At 42.0% G+C, this 9,851-nt stretch overlaps 1 pseudogene; it reads right to left on the bottom strand.

The window, feature by feature from the left end:
* Positions 1 to 3,892: 3,892 nt before the first annotated feature.
* LOC119803827 lies at positions 3,893 to 4,624 on the bottom strand (annotated as a pseudogene).
* Between the last annotated feature and the right edge of the window lie 5,227 nt (positions 4,625 to 9,851).

Raw genomic sequence — 9,851 nt, 5'->3', positions numbered from 1 at the left:
ACCCCCGGGAACGTCCTTGCTGCAGTCACACGAGGGACAGCAACCAGTGCACTGGGCGAAACTCATTTCTCACGCAGGGCTAGGGAAGTTCGGAGTAGCTGGGAGAAGGGGTATTTAAGGGAAGAAACCATAACCCAATACCCAAAGGGGGTAGGGAGGGCATCATTGGAAAATTCCGAAAATACCAGTGATAATCACAAGGGGGTTAATTCCCTGTTTCTCAAGGTTATTCTCAAGATTATAATCTAACTTTAAGGTCAGCTGGTTCCTGGAACAGAGTCACTGAACTGGCTAACCGAGACTTTTGGTTCTTCTCTCCCTGCTAGATTTTTTTGGCTCTACTCTTTCTGCTAGAGGGGTCTGAATTTATCCAGGTTTTTCAGCACTTGCCCCTGGCTCCAATAGCAGACCCTGCTATCTTCCTCCTCTCCAGAGGCACTTCCCCTTCTCCTTGGCACCGAGGCCAGAAGATGGAAGGAGACGCCTGCGACTGGACTTACAGCAAATGGTTAGTTACCACGTAGGTTCTGGGAATGAAACCTGGGGCTCTGTAACAACACCCAGTGCTCTTAACTGCTGAGCCATCTCACATCTATTTCAATAAATTGATAATCACATGATATTACATCACTTCTTTTTGGGTGGAAAGTTCGCATCCCAAGCCCCCTCTCCTGGGAGTTGCTTCAGTACAGACTCTACCCCGCAAGAAAGCCTACCAAATGATGACCCTTCCTCAGAGATGCTCAAGACCACTCCCAGGGGGTATTTAAACAGCAACCCAGAGAACAAACACTGTTTTTCGGTTTTCCTTCCCATTTTCACCTGGGAGCACTGCTATTCATCAAACCTGGGCTTTTTCTAATTTGGTTTGATTTGGATTATTGTGTCAGCGCAGAGGTTTATTGGGGTACAAAACTTTTCATGTGGAGGTTTTACCAAGGGGACTGTTTTTCCCACTGAGCCAGGGCCATGTGTTGGAAAACACCTTTCTCCCCTGCACCTGCTCTCTACCAGGCTAAGATCTGAGTTCCAAGTCATTGCCTTAGAGGCTCAGAGCCTCATACAATTCGGGCCATCCTGTTGAAGCCACGGCCATGCCAGGTGCCCGACCTGACTTGACAAGGAGCTGCCTTATTCTGGGGGACAAGGACCTGTTTTGTCTCTGTGGGGTTCCTTCATCAAGACATATCTTTCAAGGAATTTCTGACATCTCTCTTTTTTCAATCCAAAGTCTATCACAGTGGATGCATTGCTCTAGGTTTTGAAACCCGAGTTCTGGCATAGACTTATAAGTAAGACATGCTTACAGATCAAGGACTGATCTCCAAATGCCCTTGGGCTGCCTTTTACATAATCTTTTTAAAATTGGGGCTATCTACACCTTAGGTCCCTTAACGCCTAAAAAAAATTGTGCCAGTGTGAAGGAAACAAGCTCCCCATATGCCATGGTTTCTGGATGCTGTGCTCCCACTCCCCTTCCCTGCTCCCCCTCCCTGCTTCTCTAGCTGACTTAGGGTGAGACAGCCAGCTTGCCAGTTCCAGGTGTACCCCCAAATGAAGCTTGCTTTAATTGGACAATTGGGGATTTAGTTTTTTATCCTTGAGATTCTTAGGTTTAACAACTTTCTGAACTCTCCAAAAATGCAGGCCCATTTTACTTCAACATTTCTGTGTGCTCACCTGGGAAGGTATTGTATTCAGTGCTGCAGAGATGAGCAGAGTTTTGTTCTAGGCTGAGACTGGTTTCAGATAGTATAGGTCTAGTTACTGCTTACATTTTACCTGTATTGTATAGAAGACTAATTATTTAAGCCCTTCATGTTTACCTTCTAAAAAACAGGAAAATAAACCACCTTATTGGGAAAATAGGTTTTGACATAGTTGGGTATTCCCCACTACCCCAACCTTGCAGGGACCTAGATGAAAACTTATTTTGTTGAAACTCATGCTTGTGTTAGAGGTATCAGTGTGGAGATAGGACAGAGCATAGCTGAAATGGGACAAAAAGTAGAAGAGTCTGAAGTTCTGGGGACCATTTAGAAGAAAGAAACTGTGAGCCAGTCCGTGTAACAGAGTGAGCTGAGGAGGTGGCTGATGCACATGTAGACTCTGTAACAGTCTCCATTTCCTTTGGTGCTTTTATATGCAGAGTACTTGAGTACTTTAGTGGGAGGCTCAGTTACTCTGGGTTCTTGTGCACAGGGGCATGCACAGTCAGCAGAGTCAGAGGAAAGGGACAATTGGTTTGGTGCTTTTATATGCAGAGTACTTTAGTGGGAGGCTCAGTTATTCTGGGTTCTGTGTGCATGTATACTTATCAGAGTAGAGGAAAGGGACAATTGGGAGTTGGACTCCACAAGGATGAGTAGTAGCAAGACGCCTGTCTGCAAGCAATTGCTGTTGAACTGCAGGAATGACATGTATGTACTAAAATCATCTCAGCACAGATAGAATGAATTTAGAATAGCAATTGCTGTTGAACTGCAGGAATGACATGTATGTACTAAAATCATCTCAACCCAGATAGAATGAATTTAGAATTAAAATGGCTGGACAGAATACTCAAATTTATAGAAAGAGTAATGATAATTCCTATGTATACAGAAATGTGAAAGAAGTAGACTTGGAAAGGTTTCAGAGATCGGGTGCCCTCTTCTGGCCCCTGAGGACACTTGTATGCACCTATGTGCAGAGACACAGATCTCTCTCTCTCTCTCTCTCTCTCTCTCTCTCTCTCTCTCTCTCTCTCTCTCTTTCTCTCTCATACACACATACAAAGATACAAAGCAGGGAGGAAATAGTAAAGAGCTAAAAACAGAAAGAAGGAATGGAGGAAATAATAGTATACAAATGAGCATGCAAGCTTTAGATAATAACTGTCTGACTTAGAGGAATGAAGAGCGAATTCCTTTCTGACTGCAATTGGGTTTGTTGAGACTTGAACACGAGTGGTAAAGTATGGGACTGTGAACATCCCTGTGAAAAGTTGGCCAGGTAGGCATATAAGGCAAAATAGGTATTATTGATTATTTTTGTTATATAATTGTTAGTAGTATTCAATTGTAAGAAGGCAGAGACAATTCTGAAGATATCATAAACTTGGTATTTGAACTTCACATTCAATATAATCTGGATTGTTTCAAATCTAAATTTAGGAAGGGATTTGTATAATTTTGACACAAGGTTGAATTAATCATCATAAAAAAAAACTCAAGAAAGATGGGAACTCCAGGACAGTGTCTTCAGAAAATTCTACTTTATTGCTCCTACTTCTACTTTCCTTTTCTTTTACTTTTTATAAAAAGGAAACCTGATTTTTATTTTATCGACAGCCATTCTTAAACATGAACATGCATATGTAATATTCTATGCACATATCACAGTTTTTTAATACTACTTAATAAAGGTTACACACACAACATACATCCTTACCGAAAGAAGTCAAAATGTCAACTTAAACCTTTAAAACAAAAATCTTAGTAATTTTAAAAAAATGTTTCTGTTGGGCACCATTTGTAAAACACAATTAACTAAAACAATTCATTTGGCTGAACATGAAAAAGCAGCAGTAGGAAATAAATTCATGTGGGTTTTAAATAGCAGAATAGGCAGTTTTGCCATTAAGAAGAAGCAATATTAAATATTACTTTTAAAAATTCACATTTTAAAATGTTTAGTTCAAGTCACAGAACTTTCCTCAGTAGAGACCTCAATGCAATGCATAATTAGCTGCCTTAGAAGGCCTTATTTGAAAGGACAAAAATCCCTTTCAAATTATAACTTTACTAATTTTGGCACAGAAAAGAAGTTTTAAGAACAAGGACATGATTAAAAAGTGAGAAGAGGAACAGAAAAGAAAGAAACCAAGCATGAGGAGATTTAATGGCAATCACTAGGCTGCATCCTCGGTCACTGAAGAACACTGCCCCACCTGCACAGGGCTTGCTGAAAGCAGGGCCCTAAATTCCGTGGAGGTAGTCTCATCAATCAAATGTTTAGTTGGATACCTGGGAGCCCTGAGAAGGCCTTCTACACGATTAGAAGATTGGTCCTTAAGAACTTTGGAACAACATTTCATATTAGTTTTGGAAGTTTTGGCAAATGCTCCCTCTGGATGGACGTGGTCATAGAATATTATGACACCCACCATTACCCTCATCAGAATGGTACTGTCTCTTCATTGATAAATCTATTTCTGTATTCTGGTGTCTCCAGCATGACTCTGCATATACTTGACATGGGGCTTAAACAATCCGTGGTATTTTCTTTTCTTTTTTTTTTTAAGATTTATTTATTTATTATATGTACAATATTCTCAGTATTCTGTCTGCAGGCCAGAAGAGGGCACCAGATCTCATTACAGATGGTTGTGAGCCACCATGTGGGTGCTGGGAATTGAACTCAGGACCTTTAGAAGAGCAGGCAGTGCTCTTAACCGCTGAGCCATCTCTCCAGCCCTCTGTGGTATTTTCTATTGATAAATTTTTATTCTCTGATCAAATTTCTTTGTTGCCTCACTCAAGGTTTTCAGAATTGGGGTGGCCTCATCATAAAACAAAGACATCCGATTTGCCAATCCATTATTTATTTCAGTTTCTCCTTCTGCCAGGACATTACTAATCATTTTCTTACTTGCTCTTCACCTTTCGCCCTCTACCCTTGGTCTTCCTATTCCCCAAACCCTCCAATATCTCAGCTACACTTTTTCTCAAAGGGAAATTTCATAGGGACTTAATTAAGCCTGTCCCTAATGGCTAATTTCCCTATGCACTAAGATTTGGCCTCAATAAGATCTTGATACTGGGACACATTGGCCACCAGAGGGAAGCCTTGAGCTTACCGTCCTTCAAGACCTAGAAAATTTTTGTCACCCTGGGGACAAATAAACAGAGCTCTCCAGTATCCACGGCTTTGGGGCTCTGCACTCCTGGTCCTCCCTCAGTAGCCAGTGTCTTGCAGCACTGGTCTGGGATGCTAGGACTGCGGCACCTCCAAATTCCCGGTCTTCTGGGAATTGGGAGCTGATAATTCCAGCTGGACCATGCAGCCAGAGGCAGTGGCCCCTCCCCCACTCCTTCAAACCCCCACTACCCACCACCTCCTGTGAGCAATATTCTCCACATTTCTCTCCTTCCCCACCCTCACCTACCTCCAACCCAGCCAAACCGGAAGTTCAAGGTCAACTTCCCCCTTACCCCCCTTCTTCCCTCCCTCCCCCTCCTATAGTACCCTAGGATCCCCTCTTCACACTGAGCTAGCCCCTCCCAGTCCTCCCCTGTCTCCTCCTATACCAAATCCCACCATAATGCCGCCCTTCTCTGCCCTCTTCCCTTCTCTGCCCTCTTCAGGAAGTGTTTGAAGACAATGGCGTAATAAAAATCCATATTCCCTTTTCTCCTCCAGATATCTCTCAAATAGAAAAGTACCTGTGTTCCTTTTCTACTAGTCCTTCTGCTTATATTAAAGAGTTTTGTTATCTGTCCCAGGCCTATGATCTAACCTGGCATGACTTACTACGTCATCCAAGCTTCTACTCTCACTCCTGAGGAGCGACATAGAATTCAGGAAGCACTGAGACAATATGCAGACCAGACTCATTTGGTAGACAGTACAGACCCTATGGGGGAAGTGGCTGTGCCGGCCACAGAACCACACTGGGATTACCAACCTGGCCAAAGCGCCACAGAGGCAGGACATCATGGAAATGGTCTCAGAAAAAGTAGTTAATTTTGACAAACTTCAAGAGATTACATAGCTAGCTGATGAAAATCTGGCCATTTTTTTAAAATCAGTTCCAAGAGACCATAGGAGCCACAGTCTTGGCTACCCATTTTATTTCTCAGTCAGCACCAGATAAGGAATTGGTGAAAATGGCCTTTAAATTTTTTAATGCATATATCAGTTTGTATTAGGAAGGCCAATTTCTCTTCAGGTTTACTCCAAACAACTTTGTTGCAAGTGTCAAAAGAAACCTAATCCTTACCGAGTAGAAGCAATCCAGTGTCAGGCAAGCACACAGAATGCTTTGACTGTCTGCCATGTTTCCATTTGTCTATGAGAAGCCTCCATCACAAGGAGTTTAGATCTTACACACTTAGATATTGGTATAGAAATACCTAGGTCTTCTGTATGAAAACTTAGATTATTCTAGGAAAACCGATAAAAACACAAATTCCATTAATGTTTTTGGAGAGAAGGAGAGGGAAGATCCACTACTGTACGTTTCTTTGTGTCAGCCAGGCAGGAGCCTCATAACTATAATCATGACCCTGGGAGGCTACAGTGGAGTTCAAGGGTAGTATGGGCTTCTTGGCACTCTGTCTCCACAAACAAAACAAAACCAGAAAGCTGGGAGCTGGAGAGATGGCTCAGCAGTTAAGAGCATTGGCTGCTCTTCCAAAGGTCCTGAGTTCAATTCCCAGCAACCACATGGTGGCTCACAACCATCTGTAATGAGGTCTGGTGCCCTCTTCTGGACTGCAGGCATACACACAGACAAAATATTGTATACATAATGAATAAATAAATATTTAAAAAAAAACCAGAAAGCTGTCTGGGAAGAAATAAAAGTAAGGAATATAAAGATGAATAAAAATAATAAGACAGAAAACATAGGACAGTATTGGGAGGGTATTTCAGGAATAACTCAGACCCTGAAAATCAGTGTTTATTTTCCCACAATGTTCAGCAGCATTTGTTGGTACCATGTGCACTGGCCTGGCTAGGAAAATGGGAGGACTCATGTTTTGTCTCCAGAGGCTAGGGCGGCTCAAAGGCTGTGTGCTCACATTAACTTGGTATAAATCACAGGGAATTCAGATAAAGTGCTCCACTGGGGTAGTTTCCTACTGGAGTTTGGGTTCTTGTTTTGCTTTTGGCCTTCACTTTTCTCTTCCTCCTTGTAGATCTGGTTCAGGTTAACCCAGGTTTCATTTATTCCAGAGTGGGAGCTACCCCCCTAGCTCCCTAACTGAAGCAGAGCCCTATCCGTGTGATTACTAATTGTTTTCCTACCTTTCCAATGTGCAGTTTTCAATTTTTTTCTCAAGGATTTTTAAAAATTTTCTGTCTTCTGCAGCAGGCTTTAATTAGTTATTTCACTCATGGGGGTGTCCTGGTGAAAGGGGGAAGGGTGCATGGGGGCTGTGGAATGGTAGGTATTTTCTCTTGGATGCTCTGTTCCTGGGCGGTGCCTGAGTGGTCTTTCTCGGAATCAGGTATTGCATTAGGGTAAAGTGAAACTTAGGCCTCTTTGGAGCTTGTCATGGCTGGGCCCTACAGTGACTATCTTTTGTTGTTGTTGTTGATCTTGTATTGGTTGGTGAGAACATAAATTAGTGTAGGTATTATGGAAAACAACACAGAGCTTTCTCAAGAATTAAAAACAGGAGAGATGACTCAATGGCTAAGAGTGCACAGTGTTCTTACCAACTTCAATGCCCAGCACCCACACTGGGTGACTCACAAACAACTGCAACTCTAGCTCCAGAGTAACTGACATCCTCTTTAGTCTGTAACCTGCACTCATATGCACAGACACACATATGCACACATACTTTTAAAAACATGTAAGCAAATCTTTAGAATAAATTAGAACTACCAGATGATCTAGCAATCCTGCTATTTGTATGTATTGACAAAGAAAGTAAAGTCAAGACCTTAATGGAGTCTGTACTCCGTGTTCATCAAAGAGTCAAACCATGGAAGCAACATAAGTGTCAAGAGAGTAAAGAGACTGTCATCTGTGAGAATTTCATTTACTCATGAAACAAAAATGAGAAAGCAGGTCTTGTAATCCCAGAACTTGGAAGGCTGAGGCAGGAGACTCACAAGTTTGAGAGCAGTCTGACTATACATCCAAATGCTGCTTTGCTTGCTTGCTTGCTTTTTTGTTGTTGTTGTTGTTCTGGAATAACCTGGAGGACATTGTCTTAAGTGCAATAAGCTAGAACAATATCTTTTATGTGATCTTACATGTAAAATCTAAAGAACTCAAACACATAATTACCAGGGGGTGGTGTTGGTCAAAGGGCATAGAGGTGCAGCTGAGTAAGCCCAGATCTCTAAAGCACAGGATGACGACTGTACCTAAAAACTGTCCGTCTAAGATCACAGCTACAGCTCTCACGGATGAGAGTCAGTTTATTCGGGAGGCAAATCTGAGTCATCATGGCCCAGAAACACAAATTTAGGTTATGCCAAATTCTGTGTTCCAATGTGGAGGCTGTTTTGTGAGGTATCTATAGTTACAGAACAATGAAAGTCACAAAACAAGGCATTTGAAAAAAAATGCATTGATGGGGCTGGAGAGAAGGCTTAGTCGATCAGGGCTACGCTCACCAGAGAGATGGGTACAGGCAGGGAGGGATCTCAGCTACAAGTCTCAGATGCTATCTGATAGCATTCATTGGACCTTTGGTTGGTTTTGTTAGTACAGTCCAAAGTTTGTGTTTTTAATCTATTCATTAGGATATTAGCTCCCGCACCACAAAGTGGGCAAAGAATACATGTTCAGGGAACTAAAGACAGCACGAGATAAATTTTATTTATTTATTTTTTTTGTTTTTTGTTTTTTTTCGAGACAGGGTTTCTCTGCAGCTTTTTTAGAGCCTGTCCTGGAACTAGCTCTTGTAGACCAGGCTGGCCTCGAACTCACAGAGCTCCGCCTGATAAATTTTAATTAGACTCTGGACCTGCAACATTCCAAACCCTCCAAGGTCATTGAGTTTTATTCAACAACCTCTGTATACATAGACTTTTCACAGGGACCCACTCACACAATACTGTACCACATCAGAGATATGCTAAGAGAATAGATTTTGTCCCCTCTATCACACACCTATACATAGAAAGTAACTACATAGAAAGTAACTATGAGAAGGTGTGCTATGCTAACTCTGTAACTTGTATTCATTATTCACAGTGTCCATGAGGATCAAGACGTGGTGCACATTATATATGTGTGTGTGTATGTATGTATTATGTATATATCATATATACATATATGTTTGTATATGTATATATCCACAAAGTTATATATACATGTATACACACACACACACACACACATATATATAATTTTAAGGGGTGCAATCGAGGAACAGACTCACAGATACTGGACAAGGTATAACCAGCTGCAGAGTCCTTCCATTTGTCCAAGGGAGCTGAAAACCGACCACATGCTGCTTCAAACCACCTGACCTGGTCTTCACAACACAAGAGAGCATGTAACTCTCTCTTCTCTTAAGTGGTCACAACCCTAAAAAACAAGAAGCCACACCCTAACATTGGTACCCCAAGTCCATTTGCGGAAGGAATTCCTACAACACCTTTCTTCTTTAAGGACCTCTATTATCATGATAAATTTTGTTTTATGGTTATTTTCTTGTGCTTCAGTTGCATTGAAATATTCAGGCCTTGCTGTAGAGGGTTGACTGGACTCTGGTGGTGACATATTTTCCTATATTTTCCTACCTATTGTTGTTTGTGTTCTTACACTTATATTGGACATCTGGAAATAGAGTGATTATAGGCTAAGGCTCCAATTTCTGGATTTGTCTTTGTTGAATGGGTGTTTCCTTCCTTGGTTTCTGTTTCCTCTCTGTTCTTGCTGCTGTGGCCTGTGTTGAGTAGAAGGTCTCTATGTTGGTGTGTGAACTTCTGATAACCTGGATGGCCTCTGGTTCAGTAGGGGGTTCCTGCCCAAGTTTGGGGATGGAGTTCTGGCTATGTGCAAGGCCTCTGATCTGAGCTAGTGGGAGAAGCCCTGGGTTCATGATCCCAGGTTGGCTTTTGGTGTGGTAAGAAGCTTCTGCATGATTTTCAGGGAGTTGGTCTGGTTTCTGGGTTTC

The sequence above is a fragment of the Arvicola amphibius genome, chromosome 18 (genome assembly GCF_903992535.2).
Source record: "Arvicola amphibius chromosome 18, mArvAmp1.2, whole genome shotgun sequence".
NCBI classification, from domain to species: Eukaryota; Metazoa; Chordata; class Mammalia; order Rodentia; family Cricetidae; genus Arvicola; species Arvicola amphibius.
This window is presented reverse-complemented; position numbering and strand designations above follow the sequence as displayed.